The 11,311-nt window shown below is 40.3% G+C and overlaps 1 protein-coding gene across 1 annotated transcript in view; it reads left to right on the top strand.

The window, feature by feature from the left end:
- Nucleotides 1-23: 23 nt before the first annotated feature.
- The window catches only part of LOC117993847 (neural/ectodermal development factor IMP-L2-like), a 73,403-nt gene continuing 62,115 nt past the window's right edge, over nucleotides 24-11,311 (top strand). Inside the window, exon 1 of the mRNA XM_069507242.1 lies at nucleotides 24-391. The gene's annotated coding sequence lies outside the window, so the exon portion shown is untranslated. The remainder of the gene's footprint in view (nucleotides 392-11,311) is intronic.

The raw sequence follows: 11,311 nt of genomic DNA, 5'->3' as shown, positions 1-11,311 counted from the left end.
AGTACCTTCCCGGTCAGGCCATGACTACGCATTCAATTTTGCGCGCTCGCGAATTATAGACGTCTATTTTTTATTAAACGGAATTTAAATAAATAATTTTATCGATATCCCTAGTTTTTGGGGTGTACGCGTCACTATTTTCTTTGCCGGCATCTCGCGTTCGATTTTCAAACTTATCGCCATCTTGGTTTTTTTATTAACTTTCGCGCGTTCTGTGTCAGATACACTCTGTAGCCACGTGGGTGCTTTTTAGTATTACACACTTTTCTCTAAAACAAAAATAATTATGTTAAATGTGTCCAAAATACAATATTATTTGTTTTTTGCCATAAAGTAAACTTTATAAAGGACCTAACTAGGTGCATCGAGTGTGAAGGAGTTTTAATAATAGGTAAGTCGACGCTATTTATCTATGCTAATTTCGGATTTATCTTATTGTGATAAGATCGGTTTTTGTGTTTCGTTTTTGACGTAAAAATTTTAGTATTTGTTCACTAAATAATACTAAATGTATATTTTATTTGTACAAAACGTTTTTTTCATAAGTAACCTTGTATTGTATTTAAATTAGGCCATCCACGTGGATCTGTATATACCTATATAAAATTCAAAGTCCTGAATGGCTGACGTATAGGTATATATCAACGCACAGCCTAAACCAATGGTCCTAGAGACATGAAATTTAGAGGGTGTGTTCTTTGTAAAGAGTAGATATCCACTAAGAAAGGATTTTTCGAAATTCCTCCCCGAAGTGGGTTAAATGGTGGTTTGAAATTTATGTAGCCCACGCGGACGAAGTCGCGGGCATAAGCTAATCGTTTTATAATAATCTAACGGTTTGATTTCATAATGGGTGTAATACCTATCTACAATCTTGTTTCGTGTCCAATAAAGTCTTCTATCTATCTATCTATCTATCTATCTATCTATCTATCTATCTATCTATCTACAGTATAAGGAACTGTACAAATTACATATAGATAAGGTTGGCGCCTCTTTTCTATGAATATAACTACTTACCTATAATCCATATCCATACTAATATTATAAATGCGAAAGTGTGTCTGTCTGTCTGTCTGTCTGTCTGTCTGCTAGCTTTTCACGGCTCAACCGTTCAACCGATTATGACGAAATTTGGTACAGAGGTAGCTTGCAACCCGGGGAAGGACATAGGCTACTTTTTATCCCGGAAATTTTAAGAGTCCCCACAGGATTTTTAAAAACCTAAGCCCACGCGTACGAAGTCGCGGGCATCAGCTAGTATAAGATATGCACGTGCTGGAAAGGCGACCTCGCACCGGAAGGCGCAGCGTTGGAAGACCTCACCATAGTTTCCTTCACCGTTAAAGCAAGTGATATTTAGTTGCTTAAAACGCACAAAACTCCGAAAAGCTGCATGCCCGGGATCGGACACTCGATCTGTCGAATAGAAGATCGACGTTTTAATCACCAGGCTATCAACGCTTGGAACGAAATAACGAATTGTAGCAACACTAAGGTCACTTAATTCTTTCCTCAATTAACGGGCCGTTAAAGGCATGTGGCAGTCAGATGTGGCCTTGAACTCATTCCTACAGGCAAACGGGCAACGACCTTTACAGTTTTAGGCTAGTGCTGTCACACCCTTTTTTTTCTAGGAGGAGTGAAAATCCCTAACGGACTTCTGTCTATCGACAGGGTGTGTCCGACTCGCACGGACTAAAAGACCTCCCCTCTGCGATCAGCACGGAACCGAATTACATTACTTCGTGCTGACCCTCTGGTTGCTCTCTCTCCTTTTATTCTTGCTTTTCTGTGTCTTCCCTTCTCATCATTATCATTATGGCCCTCAGCATCTGACCGTATCTGTGCCACTCATCCTCGCTTGACACCATACGGGCTACCAGATTTTGGGTGTCGACACTGTGACTTGCTCACTGTGCTGCTTCTCTAAGATCCGCGCACGCGGGACACTCGAAAATCGCGTGTCTCGGGGTATCTTAGTCACCGCAAAAGTAGCAATTTTCAGTAGGCGCTTTCCCTATTGCGAAGAGGTAGGTTATGAACACCCCGTGGCCGCTCAAAGGCATGTGGCAGTCAGATGTGGCCTTGAACTCATTCCTACAGTCAAACGGGCAACGACCTTTACAGTTTTAGGCTAGGGCCTAGTTCCATTAATTTTGATATGGCAAAGAGTTACCTATATAACTGACGCGGAGAACTGTCATTTGTTTAATAGGTATCCACTAAAGTTGCAGTCATTATCATCATCGTCACCCAATTGACGTCCATTGCTGGACATGAGTTTCTTTTAGGGAGTTCCACACGCTTCCGTCTTGCGCCGAATTTTCTAACGCTGCGCTTTCCAGCGAGGTCGCCATTTGAGCTGCTTGGCAGCCCAACGTCTTTCGTTCTTCGAACTATGTACCTCATCCATTGCCACTTCAGCTTCGCAACCTGCTGAGCTAGTATCTAAGTAAGTAATAGGATATACTCAAAACTCCCTCATTTAACGGGTCGTTAAAGGCATGTGGCAGTCAGATGTGGCCTTGAACTCATTCCTACAGTCAAACGGGCAACGACCTTTACAGTTTTAGGTCTGGGCTGTCACACCCTAGTTCCATTAATTTTGATATGGCAAAGAGTTACCTATATAACTGACGCGGAGAACTGTCATTTGTTTAATAGGTATCCACTAAAGTTGCAGTCATTATAATCATCGCCAACCGATAGACGTCCATTGCTGGACATGGGTCTCTTGTAGGGAGTTTCACACGCTACCGTCTCACACCGAATCTTCTTACACTGCGCTTAACAGCGAGGTTCTTGTATTTCGTCCTCAATTAACGGGTCGTTAAAGGCATGTGGCAGTCAGATGTGGCCTTGAACTCATTCCTACAGTCAAACGGGCAACGCCCTTTACAGTTTTAGGCTAGGGCTGTCACACCCTAGATCTCCTCTCAGAGTGAGAAGGTTTTGGCCATAGTCTACCACGCTGACCATGTGCGGATTGGTAGACTTCACACACCTTTGAGAACATTATGGAGAACTCTCAGGCATGCAGGTTTCCTCACGATGTTTTCCTTCACCGTTAAAGCAAGTGATATTTAATTAATTTAAACGCACATAATTCCGAAAAGTTAGAGGTGCGTGCCCGGAATCGTAGCCCCGACCTCCGATTAGAAGGCGGACGTCCTAACCACTAGGATACTAAGCTAAGTGTATCAATGGTTACAAATTAAAATCCGTGATTTGCAAAATACTAACATCTCGTCGAGCACGTGATCTGAATTTTAATTCTTAATTTACAGAATAACCAACGATTTCTATTTAAGAATAACATTTATTTTATTTATTAAACCACCACTCTCCGAGATTTCGAACACAAGAATAAATAAAAAGGTTAAATATATTTTTATAGTAGATATTTCAAATCTATTTTGAGTGGTTAAAATGTTTGTCTACTTTTATAACGAAAGATTTTTAGGTAGTATATTTTTTAATTAAAGAATACCCGGCTGAGTTTTTTTTGGGCTCTTCTCAGACCTGGGCGCGTTTGGAACCCTCGTAACTTTAGTTTGAGTTTGTATTGTGACCATCAGAAAATGTACTATAGTACCCAATTTGAATAAAGGATTTGACTTTTTGGCTTTTATGAATACACTAGCTGATGCCCGCGACTTCATACGCGTGGATTTACGTTTTGAAAATACCGTGGGAACTCTTTGATTTTCCGGGATAAAAAGCAGCCTATGTCACTCTCCAGGTCTTTGACTATACCCATGCAAAAAATCACGTCAATCCGTTGCTCCGTTGCGCCGTGATTGAAGGACAAACCAACAAACAAACACACTTTCGCATTTATAATAATAAGGGTACTGTACCCGTAGTATGAGATTTTACGTCTCACCAAACGTCGCTAGAATTCGAGAGTCGAAACACAATAACATCAAAGTAAAATGGACCTAAACTGTCTTGAATTTAAGTCAAAAATTCAATGCCACTGATTTTAATTTCGCAACGTTTCCGCTTGGAGCGCTGGCTGTAGATGTGTAGACAAACTTGAGCTTTAAAACAAGGCAGTTAAGGTCCAGTTTACTATAACGCGGAAGTGTTTCGATTCTCGAATTCTAGCAACGTTTGGTGAGACGTAAAATCTTATACTACGGGTACTGATTAATTTATTAAGTAATGCGTAGTAAAATATTGTCCTGTAAGCAAATGCTTACAACGTAGTATTGGTAAATCGAGTCGTAGTAATGAATATCATATAATGTAAAATAGGCATAAATAAATATCATGGCTAATTTTTTTCCTATGTATGAATGAATGCAACGCGTGTCGAATCGCCATTGTTTTTTAACCGACTTCCAAAAATGAGGTGCTTCTCAATTCAGCCCGTTTTTTTATGTATGTAGGTACCTACATCGATTTTTTCGAGGTTTATGGACCGATTTGCAAAATATTTTTTTATTCGATGCATCATCGTTATCAAACGATAGAAGTCCATAATGGGTGTGAAGTCTGTCAATCTGTACTTGGCCGGCGTGTTAGACTATGGCAAAAGCCCTTCTCACACTGAGAGGAGCCCCGTGCTCTGTAGTGAGCCGGCGATGGGTTAATCATGATGATGATGATGATGGGGCGTCCACAGCTGGACATAGATCTCTAGGAGGGACTTCCACACGCCACGGTCTTTAAACCATTGTAGGGAAACCTTCATGCCTAACAGTTCTCCATAATGTTCTCAAATGTGTAGAAGGGTGTCAGTCTACACTTGGCCTGCATAGAAGACTATGGCCTAGTAGGTACACTTCTTATTCTGAGAGGAGACCCGTGCTCAGTCGTATAAGTCCCGCAAAATGCTATTGCGCTGGAACCATGTCTCATTAACATCGAAATGACGTCGTTTGACGTATATTTAAATAAAAATATACCATCAGCTCGAAACTTAAGTCTAGTGCTGGCGGCCACGCGCATTAGCAATTTACGGGACTTATAAGCTGACGATGAGTTGAACATGATGATGATGACACGAACGTGACATCTCAACTACAATTTTTTTATTTAATTTTTAAGATAAACTTTTTAAAATGAAAATCTAAATATATGACTGACTGAGCTCAAACTAAGTACTGGACGGATCGGGCTGCAATTTGGCATGCAGATAGCTATTATGACGTAGGCGTCCGCTAAAAAAGGATTTTTGAAAATTCAGCCCCTAAAGGGGGTGAAATAGGGGGTTGAAATTTGTGTAGTCTACGTGGACGAAATCGCGAGCGTAAGGTAGTATTACAATAAAACTTAAAGCTAGCCTTATCTAATTACTATAAAAATCATAAAAAAATGTTTACAAGATACAAATGTACATGCCTAGGTCACAAACAAAGTAGGTCACAATTATGTCAGGTTAGGTTCTTGGAACCACATACCTAACTAGAATTCACCGACTAAGCGAAAAGATCATGTGATTTTCGAACATGTTATGACCTGCAGCATTACCTAGATTATCTAGGTATCTAATAACGTGACGCAAGCTAGGCTAGGTTAGATATCAGTTTACAAATACCTATCCTGCACCTACCTCAAGTCTAGTCTATCTTTTTGGTTTAAAATATACACTTTTATGTATATTTCACAGAAAAAATAAAATCAATGTTCTATCATACTTTTTGTGATATCTTTTTTTTTTTTAAAGAATATTAGCCATGTTAAATGACTAATATTCCCCTTTCCTCTCCAACTAAGCGTCAGGCTTGTGCTAGGAGTAGGTACGACAATTGTGCAACGGGCGGGGTTTGAACCGTCGACCTTTCGGTTTTCAGTCCACTCCTTTACCCGTTGAGCTATTGAGGCTTATATCTATATATAATAAAAGGAAAAGGTGACTGACTGACTGACTGATCTATCAACGCACATCTCACACTACTGGACGGATCGTGCTGAAATTCGGCATACAGATAGCTATTATGACGTAGGCATCAGCTTCTTCAGAAAGGATTTTTGAAATATCCACCCCAATATATGAAGGGGTGAAATAGGGGTTTGAAATTTGTATAGTCCATCGCGAGCATAAGCTAGTTAACAATAAACCTTTACCAACAACATTATTAGTTTTGTGATTTTGGTTTATCATAAAATAAAGAATTTATTCAATATTTTTTTTCTCTAGGTCACAAGGACATAGTGAATTGTAAGTACGTGTTAGAATAAAATAAAAATCTTTTTTTATTCGTATAAACTTTTAAGAAGAACGAGCAAGAAACTCGGCGGTTGCTCTTTTCAAATATTTGATATAGGTACAAGATTATGCCATGTATAAAATTGTATTTGCAGTCTTGTGCGTTGCTGGAACGAGCTAAACTAATGACAGTTATTGGACTGTAAATTAGATTTAAAAATTCATATTACTTATTAGCCCATAGGCTAGATGGTAGTAGCATTAAAGCTGCCATTTTATAATGGTGCTTTATGGTAGGAAAAAATTATTTTTTTCTGTAACAAGACTTTTTTTAAATTAAAGAACATTAGCTATGTTAAATGACTAATATTCCCCTTTTTCCTCTCCAACTAAGCGTGAAGCTTGTGCTAGGAGTAGGTACGACAATAGTGCAACGGGCGGGGTTTGAACCGTCGACCTTTCGGTTTTCAGTCCACTCCTTTACCAATTGAGCTATTGAGGCTCTGAGACTGTACCTAAGACTGGGCCCAAAACTGGTCGGTCTCCTTTCATTATACATTACCTTAGGTAGATACTAGATAGATAAGTAGTTGGTAGTTGCCACCTCATTGTTATGTGCAAGGCCGCGGTGCCGGATGGGGAAGCAGCTGTTATAATAAATCTTGTTCACCATCACACTTCTACAATACTGATACTGACTTCTAGATACCAGATACCTAGAAGTCTAAGAAATTATTTAATTTAATTTATTTTATTTTGTAGAGACAAACTGTTACAATTTGATAAATAGATAGTATATATATAAAAACACTTAAACCAAAGCAGTCTCCAATGAGAAATTAACACTTATTATAATAAAAATTATGGCCACAACACACGGGCATAGTACGCGTATGAAAACTAGGCACAGAGTATTTAAAACTAACTAGGTAGGTAAACTTATGGAACACAGAACTAAAATCGACTAAATTATAATAGTCAAAAGTCTAATTATTAATGCCTGCGGCTTCGCACGCGTGGATTTAAGAATGGAGTTAGGAATTATCTGTGGAAGGGTCCATCTCTGCTGTAAACCAGGTCGCTGCGATTTGAGAAATTGGCACTGGTGTATACCAGACAGAGGAAAAGATAAGATCATGATTTCAACAGCTTTATCCTAGTAACTAACTGACCAACTCCGCTTTAGTTGGGTGCAATTTATTTAGAGCCTCAATAGCTCAACCGGTATAGGAGTGGACTGAAAACCGAAAGGTCGACGGTTCAAACCCCGCCCGTTGCACTATTGTCGTACCTACTCCTAGCACAAGCCTGACGCTTAATTGGAGAGGAAAGGGGAATATTAGTCATTAAATATGGCTAATATTCTTTTAAAAAAAAATAATCTGAAAATCTATATCTACCTACTCGTATTATGTATATCTATACTAATAAATAAAATTTAAGTGTCTGTCTGTAATTTCGAACTAACTATCTCATATGATTATTTGAAGTGTACCATAACTGAATCAAACGTTTTTAAATTTTTTGTCTGTCTGTCTGTTTGAATGGGCTAATCTTCGGAACAGCTGAACCTATTTTGACGGGACTTTCACAGACAAGTAGAGAATTAACCAGAGAGTAACATAGGCTACTTTTTTAACCGACTTTTTTCGAAAAAGGAGGAGTTGTGTCATCTTAACTATATGTACATAATTATGAACATCGAAATTTGGATGGAAACCCAATGGGATGGGGTAAAATCCTAAAACACGTATTTTTTAACGATTGCCCAAAAAAAAGGAGTGGACCTAATGTTTTTTAGGTTTCATGTATTTTACGTGTAGATAGTACGCGACATGGCAATCGGGGTAGGGACTCCCCGTAAACCCCCCCCCCCCCACGCTAACCTAGTGCGGGATAGCGCGGGTGACGTTTGGGTCTGCGAGACGTCCCCCCGTCTCATAGCCCGATTGTCATCTCGACCTGTCGCGTACTATACTTTATAATTTTTTTAGAGTTTTACTTGCGGACTGGCAGGATACGAACCTACGTCTTCTGGGTTCGCGCCTTGACCGCTAGGCCACGGTTCGCTTGCTGCCAGAGACGAAATCTGTGATATGTATGTTCACTCAGTGCTGAAGCGACTGTTAATGCCATCTAGTAGCGACACTTTGCAGTTATCGAAACTGTCGCGTACTGTATACATAATATATTATGTATTATAAATTGAAAAATGTAAAAAAATATAATATACATGGTGTAACCAGAACGCCTGACAAAAACGAAGACTGGTGACAGTACCTACTGATGATTACTGATAATATGATAGCACAAAAAAATAAAAAAAATGAATTTAAAAATCCTATAGTTTTGTAAAAGTTTACGATATATTGCAAATAAAACATCTGACTGACGCCAGAGGTCAATGAACGTTACATTAGTAGGTCACTCGGAGTCGATGCTGTGTCGTAAGCTGGGCATTGACCCGAGATTTGCACGCTATACCCGCAATGGGTTTGAAAAATACTAAATCACTAAAACTACAAAATAAGGCAAATGGTTATTGGTATTGAATTGTGTTTAGGTAGTAGGTATAACAATAACGCTAAGTTTTTGCTAGCATTCTGGTTACAGCCTGTATACCAACTTCTGGTTTGATAACTGAATAGATAAGGTTTGATTGATTGAAGTCGTGTGGACTACACAAACTTCAAACCCCTATTTCACCCCCTTAAGGGTTGAATTTTCAAAAATCCTTTCTTAGCGGACGCCTACGTCATAATAGCTATCTGCGTGCCAAATTCAGCTCGATCCGTCCAGTATTTAGAGCTGTGCGTTGATAGATCAGTCAGTCAGTCAGTCAGCTCCTCTTTTTATATATATTTAGACTAGCTTATGCTCGCGACTTCGTCCGCGTAGATTACACAAACTTCAAACCCCTTTTTCATCTCCTTAGAAGTTGAATTTTCAAAAATCCTTTTTTAGAGGGTGCCTACGTCATAATAGCTATCTGCATGCAAACTTTCAGCCCGATCCGTCCAGTAATTTGAACTATGCGTTGATAGATCAGTCAGTCAGTCAGTCAGTCAGTCAGCTCCTCGTTTTATATATATTTAGATTACAGAGATGATACGTCAATATGTAATCAATTGATTCAACGTTGTGTCACTATGACGCAGATGATGTCCCCGACATATATAATATATGTTACATACGCATTAGATGACGAATTTCTTTTATTAGGGATCCGCAGTAAAACAAGGAAACCTTATAGTTTCACCCAGTCCGTTGTTTGTCTGTTTGTCTGTCTCTGTGTTACAGTTATTTGATGAACTAGCTTATGCCAGTGACATTTCATTTTTTGCAAAAATTTCAAACCCCCATTTTACCCGCTTAGGTGTCCAATTTTCAAAAATCTTTAGTTAGTGGATGTCTAGTTACTACATAATAGCCACCTGCATGCCAAATTTCTGCCCGATCCGTCCAGTAGGCGTTGATATCAGTCAGTCAGTCAGCCGCCCCTTGAATAACCCTATGTTGAAATCTAATAGGAACACCGCCGAAGGGACTTGATTCCACAGTTTGCATGTGCGTGGAAAAAATCTGAGGTTTTTTAGACAGTTTTCAGAAAAATAAATACCGTTAGCTAAATAAGGATCGCCAAAGTTATTAGCAACTCACTAACTTGACTACGGAACCCTAGATTATGCGTGTTCTAACACGCACTTGACCAATCTTCGTTGAGTACGGTTATCGTTTTTAGGAATGACCTCTTGAAATCTTACTCTTTCCGGATTTTTCCAGAATTTTAACACATTCGTTATTGGTTACTATAAAAAATTCCTTTCTGCATGAATTGCTGAGGGTCGTGATCTCTTTGCTCGACTGATTTCGACTTAACGATTATTATCGAAGTAGCATAAGCCCGCGACTTGGTCCGCGTGGACTACACAAATTTCAGACCCCTGTTGTTTTACCCGTTTAGGGATTGAATTTTCAAAATCCTTTCTTAGCGGATGTCTACGTCATAATAGCTGTCTGGGTGACAAATTTCAGTTCGATCCGTCCAGTAGTTTGAGCTGTGCGTTGATAGATCAGTCAGTTAGCGGGTTCGATCCCGGGCACGCACTTCTAACTTTTCGGCGGTGAAGGAAAACATCGTGAGGAAACTTGCATGCGTGACAGTTCTCCATAATGTTCTCAAAGGTGTATGAAGTCTGCCAATCCGCACTTGGCAATCGTGGTAGACTATGGCCAAAACCCTTCTCACTCTGAGAGGAGACTCGTTCTCTGTAGTGAGTCAGCGGCGATGGGTTGATCATGATGATGATCTTACTTTCCTGTCTTTCTTTAAGACAGTTGCGGTATCACCAGCCCTGCGCCCTTAACCAATGTCAGTGGTCATATGGCCAAAACCCTTCTCACTCTGAGAGGAGACCCGTACTCTGTAGTGAGCCGGCGATAGGATGATCATGATGATGATGATCTTAACAGTTGCGGGATCAGCAGCCCTGCGCCCTTAACCAATGTCAGTGGTCATATGGCCAAAACCCTTCTCACCCTGAGAGGAGACCCGTACTCTGTAGTGAGCCGGCGATGGGTTGATCATGATGATGATGATCTTACTTTCCTGTCTTTCTTTAAGACAGTTGCGGGATCACCAGCCCTGCGCCCTTAACCAATGTCAGTGGTCATATGGCCAAAACCCTTCTCACTCTGAGAGGAGACCCGTACTCTGTAGTCAGCCGGCGATGGGTTGATCATGATGATGATGATCTTACTTTCCTGTCTTTCTTTAAGACAGTTGCGGGATCACCAGCCCTGCGCCCTTAACCAATGTCAGTGGTCATATGGCCAAAACCCTTCTCACTCTGAGAGGAGACCCGTACTCTGTAGTGAGCCGGCGATGGGATGATCATGATGATGATGATCTTAACAGTTGCGGGATCAGCAGCCCTGCGCCCTTAACCAATGTCAGTGGTCATATGGCCAAAACCCTTCTCACTCTGAGAGGAGACCCGTACTCTGTAGTGAGCCGGCGATGGGATGATCATGATGATGATCTTACTTTCCTGTCTTTCTTTAAGACAGTTGCGGGATCACCAGCCCTGCGCCCTTAACCAATGTCAGTGGTCATATGGCCAAAACCCTTCTCACTCTGAGAGGAGACCC

The sequence above is a fragment of the Maniola hyperantus genome, chromosome 25 (assembly GCF_902806685.2).
Source record: "Maniola hyperantus chromosome 25, iAphHyp1.2, whole genome shotgun sequence".
In the NCBI taxonomy this organism is placed as follows: Eukaryota; Metazoa; Arthropoda; class Insecta; order Lepidoptera; family Nymphalidae; genus Maniola; species Maniola hyperantus.
The sequence above is the reverse complement of the archived record's forward strand: the minus strand, read 5'-3'. Positions and strand labels throughout refer to the sequence as shown.